The sequence below is a fragment of the Athene cunicularia genome, assembly GCF_003259725.1.
Source record: "Athene cunicularia isolate RWA chromosome 4 unlocalized genomic scaffold, athCun1 chr4_part2, whole genome shotgun sequence".
Taxonomy (NCBI): Eukaryota; Metazoa; Chordata; class Aves; order Strigiformes; family Strigidae; genus Athene; species Athene cunicularia.
Genome location: NW_020799099.1, coordinates 21,097,489 through 21,102,079, shown reverse-complemented (window position 1 = coordinate 21,102,079; position 4,591 = coordinate 21,097,489).

The window sequence follows — 4,591 nt, the reverse complement described above, 5'->3', positions numbered from 1 at the left end:
ATGTGTATAAGAGACAGGTTGATTGACAGCCCGATGAACAGGAGCCAGCAGTGTGCCCAGGGGGCCAAGAAGGCCAATGGCATCCTGGCTTGTGTCAGCAATAGCATGGCCAGCAGGGACAGGGAAGGGATCTGACCCCTGTACTCGGCACTGGTGAGGCCGCCCCTCGATTCCTGTGTTGAGTTTTGGGCCCCTCACTACAAAAAGGACGTTGAATGACTCGAGCGTGTCCAGAGAAGGGCAACGGAGCTGGTGCAGGGTCTGGAGCACAGGTCGTACGGGGAGCGGCTGAGGGAACTGGGGGTGTTTAGTCTGGAGAAGAGGAGGCTGAGGGGAGACCTCATTGCCCTCTACAGCTCCCTGAAAGGAGGGTGCAGAGAGCTGGGGATGAGTCCCTTGAACCAAGTAGAAAGCGATAGGACAAGAGGGAATGGCCTCAATGACCTGGTCTAAACCTCAGGGAAGGTTTAGACTGGATATTAGGAAGCATTTCTTTCCAGAAGGGGTTGTTAGGTGTTGGAATGGGCTGCCCAGGGAGGTGATGGAGTCCCCATCCCTGGAGGCGTTTAAGAGTTGGGTCGACATAGCGCTGAGGGATCTGGTGTAGTTGGGAACTGTCAGTGTAAGGTTAATGGTTGGACTAGATGACCTTCAAGGTCTTTTCCAACCTAGATGATTCTGTGATTCTGTGAAAAAAAAAAAAAATTGTTGAGCCACCAGGAGTGCACCAAAATGGCCAACTCCATCTTCATAAAACATGTAAAAAGCTTTATCCAACCAGTTAATACACCCAGATCTTTTTGTCTTAACCCTATCTACAGACAACCCAACATAAATGAACTCAGAGCCACCAGCTGCTTTGTCACATTTGGGTTGCTGTCATCATTCTTGACCAACCTGGCAGCATTATGTGGAGGAAAGAGTAATTACAAGTTTCTCTTACAAGACCAAATTTCATTTGCTGCCTTATACTCAGCAGAAAAAGACTGAGGGGGATATGACTGCTATCTTTGTGTCTGAGGAGGAAAACAGGCTGTTCAAGTGAAGTGGCAATTTGGCAATTTTGGCACAGGAATAAATTAGCATAAACTATCTGTGAATTATTCTGAAAATTACATGGGGTTTTAAGTGGTTGGAGGGGGGGGGGGAGTTCTGAGCCTGAGGTATGTGCTTCGTGGGAACACAAAAGCTCTTATACTGTTTTATACTGAGGTCAAGCCTTGTACAAGTTTGCCATTTGGCCAGCTGTAGCCTCAGTGGCAGCCATCAGTGGCCAGTCTCAGACACTGATTGCTTCAGTAGGATAATAATAAATTTTTTAAAAGTGCTAATACCTACAGAAAAAAAGTTCTGGTATTAAAAATGTCTTGAGATGATTAATTTGCTGATGATTTTCAATATGCTGAGTCTCAGTGCATGGGTGACTGTCTGGAGAGTGCACAAGGCAGGATTCTCACTGAAGAAATGCAGCAAATTTCCTGACAATGTACAGCCATTGAGCAAACAACTGCTTCCGATTTGCTGAGGGGAAAATTTGCCAAGCAACCGACAGGATCTCTGTCATCCTTTTTGCGAACTTTAGTGGAAAAATTGCCTGTCTCCTAAGGTATTTTGCAACGTGGAAATAACTTGAGCTTCAGATGTCTGGAAGGGCCAAGCCTGCATTCCCCTCCTTGCCATTGCACTGCCTAAATTCCACATGCTTTTCTGTGGCTGGGTGTTGAGCTTGTTTGGCTTCTCCTCCTGGCCCCAAATTGTGTTTATAATCTCAGTATAACTTAAGACCTTGTTTTACGGCATTGGAGAGTCCAGCAGCAAGTGCCGAACCCCTGACAGGCCCCTAGGGCTCTCCGCTACATGCCTTACCCTTCCAGCTTTTAGTCTACCAGATGTGCTGGTCTGAGAGGCCAAGGGAAATGGGGAAGTGAAAAGAAGTCTTCTGTGGTTTTTCATGGTTCCACTATCTTGCCTATTTTGGGAGTGACTGGTTGCTTTTTTTTCTGTCGTCTTTTTTTCTTGTGGATGCCTTGGCATACATTCCTGCTGGCATAGGATGCTTCCTCAGAAAGCTTTTGTTTTTGTGCTGGTCTGCATTTATTTTCCCTACATGTTGATTTTTCCTGGAACAGCTTCTGAGCACTGCTGAAGGTGCCTGGCAGATGGTCCTTCATGGTTGGGTTGTCCTGCCACACTTTGGTGCTGCTGATGCACTGAGACATTTGCTTTTGGGTGAAGGTCTTCCTGTCCAACAAGGATTAGCAACTAAGATTTCCAGAGGAGAAACTCCTGTGGCATGTTTCCATTTTGACTGAAGTGCTGTTTCCAAACTTTTATAAGAGAAGGGCCGAAAATGGAAAATTTGGAGGGTGGTTTTAACCACTCCACAAATCCTGCTGGTTTGAATCTCTCTTCACATGCCTCTGTTTCAGAAAAGGCTGTTGTACACTGCTGGAACATCATCAGTGTTAAAATACTGAAAAATCTGATACCACAGACTACAGAGAAATTAGCAGTTTCAATAACCCAAAGGAAAAAAGGGAGAAAATCAGTCCATAGACAGGAATCAATGGACATGTCAAGGTAAAGGGCAGGTAGTAGTCTCCTTCGTTGTGCTCCTGAAGTCCAGGCCTGGACTCCAGCAGACACAGTGAGGCTCAGGACGGGTGACTGCAAAACACTCAAACAAGCCAGCTCTGAAATAATCATGAAACTCTGTAAAAAAACAGAGGACTATCACAGTGAATTTTAATGAGTCTTGACCTTCTTTTCAAGCTTTGTTCTCCAGTCTGAATAGACAGAAACAATTTTTTGCACAGAAAAATGAAGAAACAAAATCATGAGACTCAGACCAAGGATCCAGTTGGCTTAATACCCTGTTTCCAACAATGACCAGCAAAAAGTGTCAAGGAAGAAAAGCAAAACAGGTACCAATACTTTCTTGCTATGCTCTCCCAGCCTTCAGCAGTTTTACACAAGAAATCGTATTTAATAAGCTTTTGCAGATCTCTTTTTCTTCCATGGATTTATGGAATCACTTCTGGGACTCATGTGAAAGCCTAACTACTAAAACATTCCATGGGCTCTGCAGTTTAATTGTGATCTAAATGAAACAGAGCCTCCCTTTTGTTTTGAGGCAATGCCTGGTAATTGCATTTGGTGCCCTCCATTTCTCATAGGGTGTGAGACAGTGGATGATCACTGCCTGGGGGCACCTTCCCTGGAGCCCCACTGAGGCTGCATCATCTCCACTGATGTTTTTTTCTCCCCGCTGAGGGGTCCTGCTCTGTCCACCTGAACCCAGGAGCTCCATCCCATTGGTACAGCAGCACAGTGAAGCCACTGAATACCACGGTCAAGCTGCTTTGGTTGCTTATCCAGGGAGGAGGTCCTGGGTCATTTGTCCTTGTCCTTGCTCCTGGATGCCCTGGTCTAGACCCTTGCCCTCTCTTCTCCCACTCCAGTGTGCCCCTGCCCTCCACCTGCTTTTCTGACAGCATCATTGGGAAGTTGGGAAAAAGCCTGAAAAACTTGGAGCAGAAATGTGATGTTCTTGCAGTTAAAGAGTATCTGCAAAATATTTACAGACTATTTAAACAGTTGGCAAGCACTTTGCAGAATAACTTATCAACAGACTGTCCTCATAAGGACATAAGAACTGAGAAGGACAAAAATGTAGTTATCCTCATTTAGCATTAGCAGAGGCCAGGATGAAGTGTGAGCATGAGCCCAGATGGTAGTAATGTTGTGGCAGTCTCCTCCTCTCCCCCCAGCCCAAGCCCAGATGCTAGACCCTCCCTGACTGCAGTACATGGCCAAAATCACTAAAATAATTGTGTTTCAGCTGTAGGTATTACATAAAAAATACAAGACAAACCCCTAGATCCAAACAACGCAATAACCATGATGTTGAATCTCAAATGGGATCCAAATTTTGCCACATAGTATTTCTACCTGTATAATACAATGAATTTCAATGATGGATTCAAATGCACAGCTGGAGTTGTCACCAAAATGTATGCCTGGGACCCACTCTAGGATGTGACTAAATAGCAGGCATTGGATCAATATTATCCTCACTCTTTAATCTGACATGCCTCTTGGCAGTAACCAGAAATTACTATAAAAATGGTATTTCTAAGGTCAGGTTTTCCAAGCCTTCTCTCCCAAAGAATATAAAATTTTTAATAACCAATTTGGAAATAGTGTTGCCTATGCTTCTTTTCCAGCCTACGGGATTTGGTTTTTTGCATAGTAACTGAAATTTCTAATCACAATGTCATAAAACATTAGCAATGACAGTGAAAGTCTGAGCATGTGAGCATGCTGCATGGGATGTCCCGTTACAAAATCAATATTGTGCTTATATTGTCTTTGAAAGAAAACAGTTGAGGGTGGCATCAGGATGAGGACATGCAGCACATCTGCCCAAATGTCCCTGTACTGCCATCCCCCAGCACCTGTCCTGCTTCTGCCAGCGTGGTCTGCCCTGCAACAGCCACCGCTGCAGGCAGGCATTGCCTTCCTTAGGATCACCAGACAGGTAGACAAGGAAAAGCCTTGGTTTATTTTTGGTGCAGCAACCCCCCCCCCC